This window comes from Hyperolius riggenbachi, chromosome 9 (genome assembly GCF_040937935.1).
Source record: "Hyperolius riggenbachi isolate aHypRig1 chromosome 9, aHypRig1.pri, whole genome shotgun sequence".
NCBI classification, from domain to species: domain Eukaryota; kingdom Metazoa; phylum Chordata; class Amphibia; order Anura; family Hyperoliidae; genus Hyperolius; species Hyperolius riggenbachi.
The window spans coordinates 26,405,071-26,426,623 of NC_090654.1; the positions used below are offsets into that span (position 1 = coordinate 26,405,071).

At 45.4% G+C, this 21,553-nt stretch overlaps 2 long non-coding RNA genes across 2 annotated transcripts in view; both read right to left on the bottom strand.

Moving 5' to 3' along the window:
• Nucleotides 1–21,553, bottom strand: part of LOC137532083 (uncharacterized) — a 191,613-nt gene that overhangs the window by 36,463 nt on the left and 133,597 nt on the right. The window lies entirely within an intron of this gene.
• Nucleotides 1–21,553, bottom strand: part of LOC137532084 (uncharacterized) — a 42,317-nt gene that overhangs the window by 606 nt on the left and 20,158 nt on the right. The gene's annotated exons all lie outside the window — the stretch shown is intronic.

Consider the following 21,553-nt stretch of genomic DNA (forward strand, 5'->3'; position numbering starts at 1 on the left):
TAACCCTCACTGCAATGGAGTTACAGCTATTAGGGATGATCGGAAAGAGCATATTCCGTTCCGCCGGAAATCGCGGATTCCGTCAGCATTAAATTCCATCGCTATGAAGATTCCACTGGATTTTTACTAAATTCTGCAGAATTCCGGATTCCGACGGAAAAATTTAAATAATCGCAAAAGCAACCTTATTTATCCTATATGGTAGCCCATAGACCCTATTAACTGTTCCCTTAGTCCTTTTCTTCCTCCTAAGGGTCTTGTCTTCCAGGGAATTGTAGTATTTCAAAAGCCAGCTTACATACCTTGGCTGGGAATTGAACCCAGGTCTGAGTGCATGGTAGGTAGCTCTCTTCACCACTATACCACCACCAACACTACATGCTGAAGCCAGCCTAGCATGTACCATTATGATATATCCAAGAGAAAAATGAGCTTGCTTAAAGGGGTTCTTTCGCGAAAAAAGTAGGCAGTTAAAAAATGTGACAGATGACAGGTTTTGGGCCAGTCCATCTTTTTAAGGGGGATTCTCAGGGCTTTCTTTGTTTTCAACAGCATTTCCTGAACAGCAGTTTAACTGCCAAAATAGCAAGATACCAGCCGGCCTCCCTAATCACTTGATCACTATTATGTCAGTTAGATTTTGCAACTGTTGTTCAGGAAATGCTGTTGAAAACAAAGAAAGCCCTGAGAATCCCCCTTAAAAAGATGGACTGGCCCAAAACCTGTCATGTGTCACATTTTTTAACTGCCTACTTTTTTCGCGAAAGAACCCCTTTAAGGATTTGTAGTATGTCAAAAGCCAACTCACATTGGCCAGGAATAGAACCCAGGCCTACCGCTCTGTAGGCTGCTATCCTAACCATTATACCACCAACACAACACATATAGATACATTTGTTTATCTCATTAGTTTTTTTCATCTTGTGTTTCCTTTCCGTAAAACAGCGCTTACCGACAAATGGCCGCACTGATCCGCCACTGTCGCCGGTCATGCCACTCTGCCATCGCTGCAGGTCCCTCTCTGTGCCGTCTATAGGACAGCAGAGCTGTGTGTGCCGGTCAGGCTCCTGACGCTGTCCATCAACGCAAGCCAATGAGAGTGGCTCACAGTGATGACAGGCTCCAGACTGGCTCACACAGCTCTGCCGTCATATAGACGGCAGAGAGAGGGACCTGCAGCGGGGACAAAGCAGCGAGAGCGTGGGACCGCGCAGTAACGATTGTTGGAATCTACGTCCTGTCAGTGCCGCGCAGCCACAAGCAAGACGTAGATTTCAGCCGCACTGATCCGCCACTATCGCCGGTCACGCCACTCTGCCATCACTGCAGGTCCCTCTCTCTGCCATCTATAGGACAGCAGAGCTCTGTGCACCGGTCAGGAGCTGCTTTCATTGGCTCCTGACGCTGTCCATCAATGCAAGCCCATGGGAGTGGCTAACAGTGATAACAGGCTCCTGACTGGCTCACTTAACTGTCCCTCAGAGGAGCTCACAATCTAATCCCTACCATAGTCTTTTGTCTATGTATGTATTGTGTAGTGTATGTATCACAGTGTAGGGACAATTTAGGGGGAAGCCAATTAACCTATATGTATGTTTTTGGGATGTGGGAGGAAACTGGAGTGCACGGAGGAAACCCACACAGGCACGGGGAGAACATACAAACTCCTTGCAGATGCTGACCTGGTAGGGATGCGAACCTGAGACCCAGCGCTGCAAGGTGAGAGCACTAACCACTTCGCCACCATGCTGCCTGTGTGCGCAAAAAAAAAAGAATCCCAAGTCCAGGGAAGCCTTTGTATGAATCAGAGGCTTCTCCGTTCCTCCTTGACCCCGCCCCCGCTGACTGGGACCCTCTTTGTTTGCGTCTGTTTTCCTGTCCATGTAGAAGTGCGGCCGCACTTGCGCATGTGCAATGCAGCTTTGCTCATACATGGAAGGGAGGGCAGTCATGAGAACATATTCCACAAGCACTTACTGAGTATGTTCAGAGGGTAACAGCGCTGGAACAGTGAGCACCAGGTGGATCCAGGAGACACCTGGACTATCCTGAGGCTTCCCACTACTGAGGTAAGTATTCAATTCTATCTATTTATTTTTGCTTCAGGTACTCTTTAAAGAGAAACCGTAACCAAGAATTGAGCCTCATCCCAATCAGTAGCTGATACCCCCTTTCCCAGGAGAAATCTATTCCTTTTCACAAACTATTCATCAGGGGGGTCAGTATGGCTGATACTGTGGTGAAACCCCTCCCACATTTTGATGTCATGACCATGGTGCTGACAGTTTGCTGTGTGTGAACCTTGTTGCATTGTGGGAAATCATGTTTTTTTTCCAACTGCCAAGCAAGCAATATCTCCCTCTGTGCATAGAACTCTCAGGACGAACATTCCATACAGATCACCTGACAGCACTAAAGTTGTCACCACCAGTGATACATTTCAGAATGTAAATCAGGGAGAGGAAAGATTTTACAATGGGCAAACACTGACTAAATAATCTATAAACAAACATTGTAAAAAAAAAAGCAATTTTATTCATTATTCTTTATATAAGAGGCGCCCCAAGATAGTAACGTGGATTCTATGCATCACACTGCAGCTACTGCCAAGGCGTATCCAGGACACCACAAACAAGCTATGACAGTCAATCAGTAGCGCTGTGCATTCCACTTTAGTAGTTGTCACATCAGTCTTCCACCTCCAGAGATCCTCATGAGTTATCAGTGTATACCTGAATGTATGCAACTCAGTGCACAGGAAATACAAAGATGGAGATCTCTCAGTGGAATATCCAAATAGGTGTACTTATTGAGTTAAAAACATGCAAAGTGCAGTATAAAACTAGTTTCGGCCTTCCGGCGTCATCAGGGGGTATGATGACGGTGGAAGGCCGAAACTAGTCGGGACGAGAGTGGGCATTACTGCATGTATGATCGCCGCTACTTGTGTGTAGTACCACAATAAGTGGGAAGCGGATTTGCCGAGAGGGTCGCTACTGGAGTAGGACCCTCTAAATGTGAGCGTTTTATACTGCACTTTGCATGTTTTTAACTCAATAAATACACCTATTTGGATATTCCACTGAGAGATCTCCATCTTTGTATTTCCTGTGCACTGAGTTGCATACATTCAGATATACACTGATAACTCATGAGGATCTCTGGAGGTGGAAGACTGATGTGACAACTACTAGAGTGGAATGCACAGCACTACTGATTGACTGTCAATTGTATTCATTATGTTATTTTCACTACAGTTCCTCTTTAACCACTTCCCCTTCCCCGGCATCAGTGACTACGCCCCTGCATTTCCCCATATCTTCGTGCAGGGACATAGCTACTACGTCCCTCCCTGCCGTGCACTCCCGCTTGGCCTCCATCCCCCCCCCCCCCCCCGTGCACCCCCGCGGATGGAGCCGTCATTCACAAAAACAGATACTTACACATCCACGCATTGCTTCCTGTTTGCGTAGTAATGCTACGCATAATGAAGTTGTGCGCGAGGACATCTTGTGGCCAAATTGGTGGCTGGATAGTGTACTGGTTAAGGGCTCTGCCTTTGACATGGGAGACCAGGGTTCGAATCCTGGCTAGGTCAAGTACCTATTCAGTAAGGAGTTCAAGGCAAGACTCCCTAACACTGCAGGGTGGCCTCCTGAGCGCGTCCTTAGTGGCTGCAGCTCTTGAGCGCTTTGAGTCCGACAGGAGAAAAGCGCTATACAAATGTTCGGATTATTATTATTATTATTATTATTATTAAATAGTAAAATTACATCTACAATTGAACGACACCTTTTTACATATAAAATTAACCTCTTACCTCCTGCACTCCCCAATAGTTACTCAAAATTTGTTTTTGTATAAAAAAAAAATATACAATGAAAACTATACATAAATAGTTACTTTAGGGACTGAATTTGTTGAATATGCATGTCAAGAGGTTATATTACTGTTACTTTTTAAATTATGGGCTTGTAATTAGGGATGGATGCAAAACTGAAAAAATGCACCTTTTTTTCTAAATAAAATATTGGTGCCATACATTGTACTAGGGAAACATTTTAAATGTTGCAATAATCGGGACAAATGGGCAAATACAATGTGTGGGTTTTAATGATGGTAGCATGTATAATTTTAAAACTATAATGGCTGAAAATGAGAAATAATTTATTTTTTTCCAATTTTTTTCTTATTTTTCCTGTTAAAACACAGAATAAAATAATTCTTTTTTTTTTTTTTTTTTTTTTTAATTTTTTTTTTTTTTAGGCTCAGCTTCACCACCCGGCTACTTCCTGATTAGTTTAAGGCATCCGCCTTAAATTCAGATAATTCTTGCATCATTGCCTAAAAAAAGGAAGAGAGCATTTCGTGGCCCAATGTATTTTTCATATCTATATGCTTACTTTATTAGTGTTTTTCAGTTTATTCATCCCCCGCCCCCCCCCCATTAACTCACACATTCCACAGTTCTACAAAAAGCATACTAACCCACTCGAACCTCATTCATACCATAACAGGCTATGCCAAAGTCCTTCATCATGCCCGAAATATAACGTAGATCCTAACTTAACTTTATTTTTTTTTAACTGTCGTCCAAGGGGAGGTCATTCCGCATACTATCCCAAATTTCTTTAAAGGATCTATCTACACTTATAGAACCCTCTATGGTGGCATCGATGACCCCCTCGCATACAGCTTCCATCTCTCTACACCAGTCATAAAAATTGGGGATTCTCCCACCCTTCCAGTGTTTGGCAATTATTTTTTTCACGTAGAGGGAGCCAATCTCCTTTAAAAAGACACTCTCTTTATTTTCTTTTGGCTCTGCTATACTGAATATAACACTGATTAAAGGAAGGTCAAAGCTACCATCTGTTACTATCTTGCCGAATTTAATAAAATCTTCCCACAGAGTGCAAATTGAAGGACAAGACCACCACATATGCAGCTCCGATCCACCCAACTGCCCACATCTCCAACACGAGGAGTCCGCCAATGGCCTGAAGAGTCCAGCTCGGTTTGGTGTTAAGTACCATCTAGTTATTATTCTGTATTGAACCCATTGGATATCGGGATCGGGGACTTTCCACAAAGCCGACCAAATCTTGGGCCATTTTTTAGAAAGAGGAGTTTTCAATATATGATCCCACTTGTGACAGTATGAAGGAAGGTCACATTGGTCAAGGGACTGTAGGGATTCATAGAGCACGGACAGTATTTTGGGAGGTCTTTTATTCAAGATTAAAAGCTTTTCAAATTCATTCAACTCCTTCTTAAGAGGTCCACTTTTCTTTATAAAGCTCTGCAGTTGGATGAGACCCCAGGATATTGGTTTCTGTAAATTCTCCAAGATCCCATTTATCCCCAGGTCACTACTGCCGTTAACATGGATTAGACGAGAGTCCAAATCCAGGCCATTCACGGAGAACCAAGAAGCCGAAGATGCGGGCGCAAAGCCTGGGATATTCCTCAGAGCCGTCAGTGGGGACAGACCATTTCTTAACTGCCATCTTTTCATTAACCCTACTAGGACACCCAAGGTTGGTTTTATCAAGGGGTGGTTTGACGTCATCCATAACTTACGTATGGGTGCCCATTGCCATGCAAACAGCGTTTCAAGATTTAATTCCTCCTTTTCTAATTTTGTCCATACTTTTTCTCCTGATGCTGCACAATGTTCCCTTTTCCAGTCTATTATCCTAATCAGTTGTATACTTTTATAGTAAGTCAAGATATCAGGTGCCGCCAGCCCACCCCCGGATTTACTCCTACTAATTGTCCCATAGCTTAGTCTACGGGAGGTTTTTGCCCAAATAAAATCCTGGAACAGCCTATTCCATTCCTTGAACCATGTGCTGGGGAGGGAAATCGGGACACACTGCATACAGAATAAAATTTTTGGCAAAATAAACATTTTAATTATTGCAATGCGGCCCAGGGGGTTAAAATAGGGTCTATCCCATCTCTTAAGTTTCATTTTACTTTCTATTATTACGTTTTTATAATTTATTTCGAATAAGCTGTTGATATCTCCACTCAAATTAACACCCAAATATTTTATTACCTTCTTCCAAGAATAATTATTGTATTCTTGTATTTTTATTCTAGTATATCGGGCGCACCCCAAGTCGAGAATCAAACATTTCTCCCTATTTATCTTAAAATTTGAACTACTTCCATAACTAATAAGTAGATCCTCACATCTCGTTAAAGATATTACAGGGTCTCTAAGTATCAGAATAAAAATAATTCTTAGCAAAAAGTACCCCCAAAGAAAGCCTAATTGGTGGTGAAAAAAAAAAACAAGATCTGTATTGTTTCATTGTGATAAGTAGTAATAAAGTTATAGACGAATGAATGGAAGGAGCGCTGACAGGTGAAAATTGCTCTGGTTTTTTATGGGGGAAAACCCTTGGAGGTGAAGTGGTTAAACTAAGCATGGCCCCCGGTTAGCAATAGGGGAGTGGCCAGTGAAAATGCAGACATGGGAGTTTGATGGCGACATTCACACAGGCCCTCTGTGGATGCTACTTGCAACGTTTTTTGGTGCTCTCAGGGGTGTCCAATGGTATTACGCAATACTTATGCTGCACGGCCGACATACAAAGCATTGGGGTCCAACGTGTGACGATGACGGTTGGAGGAGATTTTAAACTAGGATCTGGGGGGAGGCGGGAGGATAAAGTCTCAATATGTAGACAAGATAAGGTAAAAAGACAGTGGGAGCCTAACATTATGGGGGGTGGAGAGGGGGGTGGGGACAGTGTAAAGATTAACGAGGTTGGTAAAACTTCAAGTAGCCCATTTCATGTAAACAAAATTGGTAAATGTGGTGGTAAAAATATAAAGTGCATGGTAACCAATGCTAGGAGCCTTGGAAATAAAATAGACGAACTAGAGTTCATTCTAAATGACAAAGGCTATGACATTGTGGGAATAACGGAGACATGGATTGATGAAAGCCATGACTGGATAGCTAATTTAAAAGGATATAATGTGTTTAGGAGGGATAGAACAGGGAAAAAAGGTGGAGGGGTTTGTCTCTTTGCTAAGAATTCTCTTACAGCTGTCCTCAACGATGAGATGTAAGAAGATTGCGAAGATGTGGAGTCCATTTGGGTAAATATTCATGGTGGAAATAAAAGTTGCCAATTGCTTATTGGGGTATGCTACAGGCCACCTCTTATTAATGAAGCTGCAGAACTGCGAATACTACAGCAGATTGAAAAAGCTGCAAGTAAAAATGAGGTCATAATTATGGGCAACTTCAACTTTCCAGACATTGACTGGGGTATTGAGGCTACCCATACTGGTAAAAGCAGCAGATGTCTGGCAGCACTACAGGACAATTACTTGACTCAAATGGTAATGGAACCAACTAGGGGGAATGCGTTACTGGATCTGATCATTTCTAATAGACCAGATAATGTATCAAATGTGCAGGTTCAAGAACATTTGGGAAAAAGTGATCACAACATGATAACGTTTGATCTGGTGACTGATAGGCCGCGGGGCAGCGGGACCACTAAAACTATGAATTTTAGAAAAGCAAAGTTTAATCAAATTAGGCAGGCACTAAGTTTGGTGAACTGGGATAATGTACTACAAGGGGAGGACACTGAAGGGAAATGGCAAGCTTTTAAACTTATTCTCAATCAATATTGTAGTATGTATATCCCATATGGAAACAAAATGTCTAGGAATAAAAAAAGGCCTCTATGGATGAATAGAAAGGTTAGGGATAAAATGAAGAGGAAAAGGAATGCCTATAAGGTCCTAAAACAGGAGGGGACCGAGGCTGCACTAAGCAATTATAAGGAGTGCAATAAAAATTGTAAAAAAGAAATTAGGCTGGCAAAGATCGAAGCTGAAAATCAAATCGCTAGGGATATCAAATCTAACCCAAAAAAGTTTTACAAGTACATCAACTCTAAAAAAAGAAAGGTTGACTGTATAGGACTCGTAAAGGATGAGGGTGGGAACTTAATGGTGGATGACCAAGGTAAGGCAGAGTTATTAAATGCTTTCTTTGCTTCTGTCTTCACAAAGGAAACAGCACTGTTGCAAATTACAGAGGCAGAAGAGTCTCAATCTTCTAACTGTAATATTAAATACTTAACGCAGGAAGAAGTGAAGGCAAGACTAAATAAATTAAAAATAGACAAGGCACCTGGCCCGGATGGCATGCATCCTCGGGTCCTAAGGGAATTAAGTTCAGCTATAGCTAAACCCCTTTATATTATCTTTTGCGACTCTCTTGCAACTGGCAGAGTCGCAGTGGATTGGCGTACAGCCCACGTTTTCCCATTATTTAAGAAGGGCAAAAAATCAGATCCAGGAAATTATAGACCTGTAAGCTTAACATCAGTTGTATGCAAACTATTTGAGGGGTTACTAAGAGATACTATACATGACTTCATAGTAGAAAATAATCTTATTTCTCAGCATCAACATGGGTTTACTAAAGACAGGTCCTGTTTGACTAACATGCTCAGCTTTTATGAGGTAGTGAATGCTAATATGGATATTGAGAATGCTGTAGATGTGATATACTTGGACTTTGCAAAGGCCTTTGACACTGTTCCCCACAAAAGTCTGGTGCAAAAGTTGAGGATGCAAGGACTGGGGAAGAGTCTGTGTTCATGGATAGGGAACTGGCTAATGGACAGAAAACAAAGAGTTGTGGTCAATGGATCGTACTCAAAATGGGAGACTGTTAGCAGTGGGGTCCCACAGGGGTCTGTACTGGGTCCAGTGCTCTTCAATTTATTTATTAATGACCTAGTAGATGCAGTAGTGAGCAATGTTGCTATTTTTGCAGATGATACAAAATTGTGCAGAATCATCAACTCTCAGGAAGATAGTGTCATATTGCAACAGGATCTGGATAAGATGGCTATAGGGGCACATACATGGCAGATGAAATTCAATGTTGACAAATGTAAAGTCATGCATTTTGGATGTACTAATGGTCTAGCACCATACAAAATAAATGGGATACAGTTGGGGACATCAAACTTGGAGAAGGACTTAGGAGTACTCATTGACAACAAGTTAAATAATCGTACTCAATGCCAAGCAGCTGCAGCTAAAGCTAACAAAATTTTGGGATGCATTAAAAGGGAAATAAAAACTCGAGATGCTAGCATAATATTGCCCCTGTTTAACTTTCTAGTAAGGCCACATCTGGAATATGGAATTCAGTTCTGGGCACCACATTACAAAAAAGATATTGCAGTTTTAGAGCAGGTGCAGAGACGAGCAACAAAATTGATACGTGGGACTGAAGGTCTCGCTTACCAAGAAAGGTTAGATAAACTGGGTTTATTTAGTCTAGAGAAAAGACACCTTAGAGGAGATCTAATCTATATATATAGTGTGTGTGTGTGTGTGGTGTGTGGTGTGTGGTGTGTGGTGTGTGTGTGTGTGTGTGTTTTTTCACTCGAAAACGGCTTGACCGATTTGAACGAAACTTGGTACACAGATCCCTTACTACCTGGGATGATATGTTCTGGGGGTCTCGCGGCCCCCCTGCACACCTGGGCGGAGCTACAAACAGCAAATCAGATTTCATCCATTCAAGTCAATGGAAAAAATGTAAAAGGCTGCCATTCTCACAGTAATCAAGCCAGAGTCCCCACACTTGGCACAGTTGGTCACTTGGTGACCGAGGTTACAAATCCAGGAAAAGTGGGCGGGGCATAAAACAGCCAATCAAATTTCAGCCGTTCATTTTAAATGGGAAAATGTAAACTGCAGCCATTCTTACACTGTTAATCGCAGGGTTCTCAAACTTGGCACATTTGGTCACTGGGTGAATGTGATTAAGATTCAAGAAAATGGGTGGAGCCTACAACAGCCAATCAAAATTCACCTATTGATTTTCAAGGGGAATATTTAAACTGCTGCTATTCTTACACCTTTAATGGCAGAGGCTTCAAACTTGCTACAGTCGGTCATTGGGTGACTGGGGTCCAAATTCACTAAAGGGGCGGGGCCACATACAGCCAATCAGATTTCCTTGGTGGATAAACTGCTTCCATTCACACATTTTTGATGTCAGGAACCTGAAAGCTCACACACTTGGTCATTGAGTGACTGTGTGTTAATGTTACAAAAAGTGGGCGGAGCCAAAACAGCTTTTACTGGGAAAATATAAACTGCAGCCATTCTTACACCGTTAATGGCAGGGTTCTCAAACTTTGCACAGTTGGTCATTGGGTGACTGAGATTAAGATTTTGGAAGGTGGGTGGAGCCTACAACAGCCAATAAAAATTCACCTTTTGATTTTCAAAGGGAATATTTCATCTGCTACCATTCTCTTATACTGTTAAAAGCAGACTCCTCAAACCTGGTACAGTTGGTCACTGGGTGATTAGGGTCCAAATTCAGAAAGGGGGCGGAGCCACAAACAGCCAGATTTGTTTATTTTTCAATGGGAATATACAAAGTATTGATACCAAGGACCCCAAAGCTCATAAGCTTGATAATTGAGTGACTGTATGTCAAGGTTTGAAAAAGTGGGCGGTGCCAACAACTACATTTTTAACATGGCAGGGTTCCCAAACTTTACACAATTGGCCACTGGGTGACTGGGATGAATATTCAGAAATGTGGGTTGAGTCTACAACAGCCAATCAAAATGTACCTATTGATTTTCAAGGGGAATATTCACACTGCTACCATTTTTACACTGTTAGTGTCAGAGGCCTCAAACCTGATACAGTCAGTCACTGGGTAACTGGGGTCCAAATTCACTAAAGGGGTGGAGCCACAAACAGCCAATCAGATTTGTTAGATTGATTTCAACCATTCTGTTATTGGCAGGGTTCCGTGACACAGTTGGCCACTGGGTGACTGGGACTAATATTCAGAAAAGTGGGTGGAGCCTACAGCAGCCAATCAAAATTCACCTTTTGATTTTCAAGGGGAACATTTACATTGCTGCCATTCATGCACTCTTAATGGCAGAGGCCTAAAATCTGCTACAGTCAGTCACTGGGAGACTGGGGTTTAAATTCTGAAGGAAGCGGGCCAAAAACAGCCAATCAGATTTGTTTAATTTCAGTGGTAAAATGCAACTTCTTGATGCCAAGGACACCAAAGCTCATAAAGTTGGTCATTAAGTGACTGTATGTCAAGATTAGAAATAGTGGGCGGAGCCAAAAACAACTAACTTTTTACATGGGAAAATGTAAACTGCAGCTTTTTTTACACTGTTAATGGCAGCGTTCTCAAACTTCACACAGTTGGTCACTAGGTGACTAGGATTAATATTCGGAAAAGTAGGTGGAGCCTACAAGAGCCAATCAAAATTCACCTATTGATTTTCAAGGGGAATATTGAAACTGCAGCCATTCTCACACTGTTAATAGCAGAGGCCTCAAACCTGCTGCAGTCGGTCGTTAAGTGTCTGGGGTTCAAATTCAGAAAAGGGGCGGAGCCAAAAACAGCCAGATTTATTTGCTGTATAAACTGCTTCCATTAGCACAATTTTGATGCCAGGAACCCAAATGCTCACAAACTTGGTCATTGAGTAGTGACTGTGTGTCCAGGTTACAAAAAGTGGGTGGAGTTAAAAACAGATTTTTCTGGGAAATTGTAAACTGCAGCCCTTCTTCACTGTTAATGGCAGGGTTCTCAAACTTAGCTGGTTACTGGGTGACTGGGATTAATATTCAGAAAAGTGTGTGGAGCCTAAAAATGCCAATCAAAAATCACATGTCACTTTTCAAGGAGAATATTAAAATTGCTGCCATTCTTGCACTGTTAATGGCACAAGCCTCAAACCTGGTAAAGTTGGTCATTGGGTCACTGGCGTTCAAATTCAGAAAAGGGGACAGAGCCACAAACAGTGAATCAGATTTGTTTCATTTCATGGGAAAATACAAATTATTGTTGCCAAGGACCCCAAAGCTCACAAACTTGGGCATTGAGTAGTGACTTTGTGTCCAGGTTGCAAAAAGTGGGCGGAGCCAAAAACAAATTTCACTGGGAAAGTGTAAACTGCAGCCCTTCTTACACTGTTTATGGCAGGGTTCTCAAACTTTGCCCAGATGGTCACTGAGTGACTGAGATTAATATTCAGGGAAGTAGGTGGAGCCTATAATAGCCAATCAAAATTCACCTGTTGATTTTCAAGTGGAATATTTAAATTGCTGCCATTTTTACACTGTTAATAGCAGATGCCTCAAACCTGCTACAGTTGGTCATTGGGTGACTGGGGTTCAAATGCTGGAGAGGGGCAGAGCCACAAACAGCGTATCTGATTTAATTTCTATGGGAATATACAAATTATTGATGCCAAGGACCCCAAAGCTCACAAACTTGGTCATTGAGTGTGCGTTAGTGTTAGAAAGTGGGCGGAGCCAACACCAGTCAAATACATATCCGGGCAACGCCGGCCGGGTCATCAGTGGGTGGAGACAAATACAAATTTCACTGGGAAAATGTAAACTGCAGCCATTCTTACACTGTTAATGGCAGGGTTTTTAAACTTTGCGCAGTTGGTCACTGGGTGACTGGGATTAATATTCAGAAAAGTGGGTGGAGCCTACAAAAGTGAATCAAACTTCACCTATTGCTTTTCAAGGGCACGGGCCTCAAACCTGGTACAGTTGGTTATTGGGTCATTGGGGTTCAAATTCAGAAATGGGGTGGAGCCACAAACAGCCAATCAGATTTGTTTCATTTCAATGCAAATTACTGATGCCAAAGACCCCAAAAGCTCACAAACTTGGTCATTGAGTAATTGTATGTTAGGGTTAGAAAAAGTGGGCGGAGCCAACACCAGCCAAAGACATTCCCGGGCAACGCTGGGCAATCAGCTAGTTAACATGTATAAATACATCAGAGGGCAATATAATAGCTTGGCGGATGAGCTGTTTGTCCCTAGGCCTTCTCAAAGGACTAGAGGACATGATCTGCGCATGGAGGAAAAATGTTTTAGCCATTCATTTAGGAAAGGGTTCTTTACAGTAAGAGTGATTAAGATGTGGAATGCATTGCCACAGGAAGTCGTTATGGCAAATTCTATATCTGCATTTAAAGGGGGCTTAGATGCTTTCCTTGCATTGAAAGACATCCATGGCTACAATTACTAGGTAATGTCTAATGATGTTGATCCAGGGATTTTATCTGATTGCCATCTGGAGTCGGGAACGAATTTTTCCCTTTTGGGGCTAATTGGACCATGCCTTGTAAGGGGTTTTCACCTTCCTCTGGATCAACTGGGATATGTGAGGGAGCAGGCTGGTGTTGTACTTTGTTCTCTGGTTGAACTCGATGGACGTATGTCTTTTTTCAACCCAAATAACTATGTAACTATGACAATACCACGTTTGGGAACGGGAGTGTGAATATAGCCTCACTTGCTTTTCCATACATTTGGCTACATATGCCAGCCAATGAAACCCCAGAGCTGGGGAGAGCTTAGAGGGGGCATTACATTGTGAGCTCTGCCGGCCAGGGACAGATGTGAGAGAGTAATATGTCAACAATAAAGCAAATAAACGTACTATGTACAGACCTCACTGTGCCCGCAGTGTGCAGAGAAATCACATCCTGTCCCTCTCACCCACCCACATTTACTAACACTGACCTGGGGTGGCCTTCTGCAAAGAGACTGTTACAGTTGCATGATGTATGCAGATCAGGGGCGGGGGGACAATACAATTGCCAGCTGCTCTGGAGACTGATGGGAATGGATCAGTGATCTCTGTACAGCGCTGTGGAATATGACAGAGCTATATAAATGTATAATAATAATAATAGTGTGTGACCGTGGTGAGGACATTAGAGTGTAAGCTTCTCTGGTGCAGAGACTGATGGGTAAAGACCATTGTCATATCAAAAATACGTCAGAGCTACCACAATGGTAACTGCAGTTTGTATTTAGGGACTCTGCACCTTTAAAAATGATTTCGAGAGGATAGTTTAATATTTACAGAGTACTTCCATATGCCTGATAATGTATTTTTCAGATGTTGTTTCGCTGCACTGGCTGTAGCGTGGGAATGCTGTTGTGATGTTTCCCAACATTGGGTGCTGGGGGTGTATTTGGGGGAGGGAGGGGGGTGTATGTGGGGGGGGGGGGGTATGTAGTCCCTTGGGGTCTTCTGGACGGCTCAGGCATGTTGGCGGACATAGCAGAGTAGTAAAAGGATGGTAAGATGTGGCAGGATTGGAGGTATTGGAGCTACTGGATAGGTCAGCAGCATGGAGTCGCTGCAGCCACTTATAATGCTCTGGAAGAATGCATGGCTGCTGCGGTTGTGGCTGTATGTAGACTTTGGGGGTCAGAAGCTAAAAATATTCCCTGCTAATCACGGCAGGTTCACAGCCGAGGTCGGAATATCGCTGACAGATCAGGTCTAAGCACTCTGCCCAGGTTATAGTTTGTTTGTCTTAATGAAGAATCTATAGCAGCTTCAGTTGCCTGATTCCCCAACACACAGTGCAGCAGGATACATATAGGAAGCATGCGCAACCTATCCCTAAACCTACCCAACCCAACGCTGGTATTTCAGGGTCCGCTGGATGCCGCAGAGACAAGCAAACCACTAGTTACTTATGCTTCTCACGGGCTCCAGTGGTGAAATCTCTCCTCTCCTCACTTCCCTGCTCTGCGTAATTGCAACTCCCCTCCACGCTGGATTTTTTTAAATTATGATTATTTATCATAGAAAGATTTGTTACACCTCGGAGTATAACGCATAACTGTCAATTTTATTGGTCCGTTATGCAGTATCTCAAATTTTCAACATCACTGCCCATCCTATGGTCGCTCACAGTTCTGCCCCTTTAAATTCCAGCCATATTGTCGGGTCTAGCGGCACTAGTCCATTTTCGGATCCAGAAGGTTCCTTCCTCAAGAAAGAAAACAGCTACCCATAGCTAAATGCAAAGGATTGCAGAAAGTACACATGTTCGTCCCAAAAAATATCAATATTTAGGGACTTATCCCTAAATGAACAAAAAACTAAAACTGGGCAGCTCCGAGGAAGCCACAGTGTGTGTAATGCGTGAGAGGCATGGCAGGTGGTGGATTACCACCGGGTCATCTCCGGGTAAGGTGGCTCTGGTTTACGCCTTTATCTTCTATATCTCTCCCTTTCATGCAGATAACTACTGCTTGATATACATATGCGTAGTCTGCTGTAGGAGTGTATACTACTATTGTTTGTGACCATGTGATTTATGACTTATTGATGGGAGTTGATTCACTATAATAGATAGCTTGCCTTATCGGAGTGCACATGCCTTATCAGAGTTCACGTGCCTTACCAGGGTTAGCATGCCTTATCAGAGTAGCATAGCGAGCGCTACGAACTCATGCCTGCGGGTCCAATCACTTTAAAGGACATTATCCCTGCACTTTGATTGGCCCAATAGGCTGCCTGTCAGTGTCCTGTCAAGTGACTGGCAGCCTATTGGGCCAATCAAAGTGCGGGGATAATGTCCTTTACAGTGATTGGACCCGGGGGGGGGGGGGCCTCCTGTCCCCGCCGGCAGCCATTTCTGGTTTCGGCGACAGGAGCCGACAGGCTGGGAACGCGCCCTCTATGCTGCTATATGGTATATGATATATGCTATAGCAGCATAGAGGGCGATATTGTGGCTGGAAACGCGAAGAATCACTCGCGTTCCCAGCCTGTCGGCTCCTGTCGCCGAAACCGGAAGTGGCTGCCGGCGGGGACAGGAGTATCGGAGGGAAACGGCGAGGGCACCGGACAGCTGCAGGGGCCTATTGGAAGCCCCAGATGAGTAAAACTCATTGTTTTGGTATGACTTAAGTGTCCCTTTAAGCAATACCAGTTGCCTGGCAGCCCTGCTGATCCTCTGCCTCTAATACTTTTATCCCCTGAACAAGCATGCAGCAGATCAGGTGTTTCTGACATTATTGACAGATCTGACAAGATTAGTTGCATGCTTGTTTCTGGTGTGATTCACACACTACTGCAGCCAAATCGATCAGCAGGGCTGCCGGGCAAGTAGTATTGCTTAAAAGGAAAATAAATATGGCAGCCTCCATATCCCTCACACTTCAGCTGTCAAACCTCCAGACCAGGGGGCGTAACAGCCCATGCAAGGGATGCAGCTGCAGGGGAGCCCTTGGGGGAGAAGCCTGAGGGGGGCCCTGGCTCTGGGGTCTCCATGACCATTTTTAGGGGTAGGAGGAGGCGCAGCACAGAAAGGGGTGCAGCATGCACAAACAGCAGCGGAGAGGGGGGCCCGGCTCCGCCCCCCCCCCCCCCCCAACTCAGGCTCCCATCAGCAAACTACCCTCCAGCAAGGACAGCTGGGGGTCCACCCTAAGTTTTGCAGGGGGGTCCAGGGGGGTGATTTCTAGGTACGCCCCTGATCCAGTCTATATTTAAGTTATTGTCAGGGGCACAAACTTTATATGTCATAAAAAAAATAGGATTACTCTTTACTCTTGCAGCAGCGCTTTGCTGATCGCCAGCGATTAAAGCGTGAATAACGGGCATACTGCACCAAGTGTGACCGGGGTTGCGCCCTAAAAGACTGCTTAAGATGCCCTATTTTGACCCTCTGTGTTAGGTTAGGACTCTAAAAGTTGTTCTCCCAGTCGCAAGGGATTCAATTCATGATATTAATGCGTACTATTATGTATGCTTGTAGCATTACACACATGACAGGGCTAGTGTTAGGACGAAGATCTGTGGAATGTTTGCAACTACATAGGTTAATCTGCAAAAACTATTACTATTAGCAACTTCAATAGAGTTATCTTGTTTGGTTTGACCTCAGTCGGCAGAACTCGTTGTGCTGTAAATTCTCTGAATGTTTTGATGTCTCTCTGCTAGCAGAAAATAGAGACTGAAAGCAGAAGTCCTCTGTTATTGTCGCACACTGCCCTCTAGTGACAAGTGGTAATAAATGGACATGACAGCAGTACTAATTAGAAGCAGGGAAATGTACCAAATAAGAAATAAAAAAAGGTGCTAAAATAAATTGGCCTGGAGTACTTGCAAGCCTCTTATTTAAAAAAACACTGAAGCGAGAATAAATCTCGCTTCAGTGCTTATATTCAGCAGGGGCATGTGTGCCCCTGCTAAAACGCCGCTATTCCGTGGCTAAACGGGGGTCCCTTACCCCCCAACCCCCCCCCACCCTGCAAAATCTATGACCAACTTGGTCGTAGATTTTGCTGCTGCTGGAGGCAGGGCTAACGGCTGCAGCCCTGCCTCTCAGCGCCGTCTATCAGCGGCGCATCGCCGCCTCTCCCCCGCCCCTCTCAGCGAAGGAAGACTGAGAGGGGCGGGGGAGAGGCGGAGATACGCGCTGACAGACGCGCATGGGGCAGGGCTGCGGCCATTAGCCCTGCCTCAATGCGGAAGAGGGGATGCGCTGCACGGAGGGGGATTTGGGAGGTACGGGACCCCCGTTTAGCCGCGGGATAGCGGTGGTTTAGCAGGGGCACACATGCCTCTGCTATATATAAGAGCTGAAGCGAGATTTATTCTTGCTTCAGACACTCTTTAATTGGCTGATAAAAGGTTAAAATCTCTGTCTTTTATTTAGTTCAGGGACTGGATTTTGGAAGACCACCTAATATCGCTATGTCCGGTGGGGGGTGGCGTACATCACGGGCCACCTAATATACCGCTATATGGAGGGCCATAAAGGCTTTCTAATACCGATATATAGATGGGGGCGGGGATTAAAAGACACTTCATTCTGCTATATGGGGTGTTGTGGGGGGGAGGGGGGGTCTTGACACCCTGGAGAAAAGGCACAGGAGACAAAAGCGGGAGCCCCAAATAGCATAGTATGTCAATAAATGGAGCAACGGAAATAATGTTAATAGGCTACTCACAAAAGGTGGGTTGCTGGGGGGCAACTGACCACAGGAAGCAGGAGGAGACAATAAACTCCACTCGGGTGTCCCAGCTGAGACTAGGAAGTGGTCGCTCTCGTTGCTAAAAACACCAGGCCAACACAACGGTTGATACCATGTATACTGGCTGCATAGTGTACTGGTTAAGGGCACCACCTCTGACATGGGAGACCAGGATTCGAATCCTGGCTAGGGTCAGTACCTATTCAGTAAGGAGTTCAAGGCAAGACTCCCTAACACTGCAGGGTGGCCTCTTGAGCGCTTCCCAGTGGCTCAAGCGCTTCAGCGCTTTGAGTCCGACAGGAGAAAAGTTCTATATGTTCGGATAATTATTATGTGTGATCTGTGTAGACCCCATCTACATCGATGTGTGAGGGGGGTTTGTAAAACGCAATTGGGTTAATGAAACGCCGAAGTTCGGATAAAACTGAGTTAAAGAAAACCTGTATTGAGAAAAACCTCCCCTGGGGGGTACTCACCTGGGGTGGGGGAAGCCTCCAGATCCTATCGAGGCTTCCCTCGTCCTCCTCGGTACCACGGCAGTGGCGATAAAACTCCCCGAGCAGCAGGGATTTGAATATTTAACTTCCCGGCTCCAGCGCAGGATCGGCTCTCCGCCTCGGAGATAGGCGGAAATAGCCGATCGCTGTCGGGCTGCTCTACTGCACAGGCACAAGTCGCCTGCGTAGTAGAGCAGACCTGTCAGAGATCGGCTATTTTCGCCTATCTCCGTTGCAGAGAGACGCAACAGCGCCCCCGCTGGAGCCAGGAAAGGTAAATAAATCAGCGCTTGCCAGGCTTGTCGAGGGAGGATTCCGGGACACTTCGGGGAAGCCAGCGCTGGATTGCCTGCAGCTACAGGGGAGGGGGAAGCCTCATTGGGACCCTGAGGCTTCCCCCTCCCGAGGTGAGTACCCCTCAGGGGAACTTTTTTTTATACGGGTTCTCTTTAAAAGCAACAATAAAATCGAAAAAGGGTGAGGTGCCTTACCTCAATGATGAGGCGTTCTTTGCTAATCGGCTGTCTACACTCTCTGGCACAGATACTGGTCTGAGGAAGCGGGCTTGGACCCATGAAACGCATTGCCTGTGCTAATAAATTCTTTTGTCTATAACAAGACTGTCATGATTGAGGTAAACCACCTCCCCTTTTCCGATTGTATTGTTGCTTTAAACTCAGGTTTATCCAAACCTGGGTGCCTTTTTACCCCAATTCTGCTCTATGGAGGACTGGAGGGGCTCTGTGTGAATTTTATTTTGGCCAGGGCCCCATTTCCCCTAAAACTGAGTGATCCCTACAGTGCCGACATAATCCCCTCTCTCTGCGCCTAGTAGTTATCCCGCATGATACCAGCAGACAGATCCGCACAGACAGGCCGGAGCATAACTCAGAGAGCACAGATTTCCATGGGTAAAGTTCACGATTTTCTGTAAAGTTGATAAACAATCTTTTATGGGCTGTGAAGAGGAATTTACGTCCCCGCGTGTCGTGTGAATCTGTCCCTGGTGACGGCAGGACCAGAAAAACAGGTAGACGCGGTGTCACAAACAGGGAGATGGCTCTTTGGATGGCGGTAGTCAGAACACACAAGGCTTGTATAAGGCCGCTGGTGTCACATGTGCAGGCGCTGCACACAGCTAACTCGCGTGTCGCCTACACGTGCCGCACCTGAACCAGAGTCACCCCGAGGGATGCCATCGCACCAACAAGCAGGGGCGTAACTGCAGGGTAGCAGTCACTGCAGAGGGGCCCAGATGAAGCAGGTTACTTTTGGCGCACATCGCTCAGCGCTGGTCGATTCCATAGCACTAGTGCTATGATGGATGCGCCGCGCAAGAGTATTTTGGGGATCCAGACTCCAAATTACACCTCCCTCCGAGTTGCTACAACTAAGAGGGGGAATGCTATTTAACGCCACCGGGGATGGGGGGGGGGGGGGAGTTTAGCCGCAGCCAATGCCGGTTCTAGACTTCTTGCTGTCTGAGGCAAACTTTTGCAACACCACCCAATCCACCACCCGATTTGGAATCATCGCACAGCGTCCAACAACTTACTCTGCTTCATTTAATGTTCTCACATGACATGCTGCAGCTCAACACAATAACACACTGGCTGGCTGTGAGTCTGTGACAATCTGCTCACCCTCAGCCACTCCATTCCTCCTCAGTCAGGACAGCAGTGCCACCTCCTCCCTTCTGCTGTGCAAGTCAAATAAAACACTGCTGCCCTCCTGCCTCCCCCTCCTCACTCACTGTCAGACTCCTCACACAGCACAACAAGCTGCTTTTGCCCAATGATGACCTCTTCACCTCGCTCTCCTCTCGCTTCTCCTCCTGCTCTGACTGCATGCTGTATGCATAACCACACAGTACAAACATGCCGCCCCTGTAATCTCTGCGCCTGATGCAAATGTTTCACCTCGCTTCATGACAGAACCGGCCCTGGGCACAGCAGGGAGAGCTCGTCCTGCACCCAACTCACCGGCGGCCTAACAACACGTATGGGGCCCAGAGCTTTAAGCTGTAACTACTATTTCACTCCCTCTGATAAAGGGGTCCGTCCTTCAGATCAGGTGTTTTTGTAGCTACACTTGTTGTGGGTGTGAACATTATGATGGCCTCTCTTGTTTTATGACCCTTGTGAGCAGGGGCGTATCTAGGTAATATAGCGCTTATGGCAAACAATGAAATTGTGCCCCCCGCCCCTCAGTCAGAGCCCTCTTCCCCTCTAAACAGCATCCTTTCTCGCGAACGTGTTATGGTTGCTTGTGTGCTTTGGCTCGGGATATTGCTGAGGTTACTTTTTTGGAAATGGCTCGTTATTCACTCTCTGTCCTCTGTTCTAACACTAAGCAAAGTGCGCCCTACATGCATAAGTTAAGTAGCCATGTTCCCTGGATAACAGCATTAATCTGATCTGAGGTCTGGACGACAGGGAGACATGGGGGCAGGAATAGGGTGCAACACAGGGTCAGGCATGGTGCCCCATGGTGCTGTGGCGCCTGTGGCACAAGCCATACCTGCACCCCTCTAGATACGCCTCTGCTTGTGAGATGGGCCCCTGGCTGTGAGGGTCACTGCGAGAACACTGGAGGGTCACCATCAAAGTTTAACTGGGGGGAGCATGATTTATAGATACGCCCCTGCCAACAAGCAATCCTTAAAGGGAACGTAAACCAAATGAATTCACTTACTTGTGGCTTGTACCAGCCCCCTGCAGCCGTCCTGTGCCCTCGCCGCTCCTCCACGATCTTCCGGTCGCCCGCTAAGTTTCATTTTCGCTTGACTGGGAGTTGGCGGGCCACTGCACCTCCGCAGCCCTGGCCATCTGTATACTTGTCCAGGTTGCCATCCGCAATAGCGCCCTGTGCAGGACGCTATCGTAGATGGCAACACGGACAAGTGGCGGATGGCCAGGGCTGCGCAGGTGCAATGGCCCGCCGGCGAAAACAAAACTCAGCGGGGGCATAAAGGATCGTCGAGGAGCGGCGTGGGCACAGGGTGGCTGCAGGGGGCTGGAAGAAGCCCCAGGTAAGTGAAACTCGTTTTTTTACATTTAGTTTAGGTTCCCTTTAAAGTGTACCTGAGGCGACATGTGACTCAAACATGTGTATGTACAGTGCAAAACATTAATAACCAGGCTGTTTTACTTTTTTTATTTTGCTGCCTGAACGAGTTAATTTCTGGGC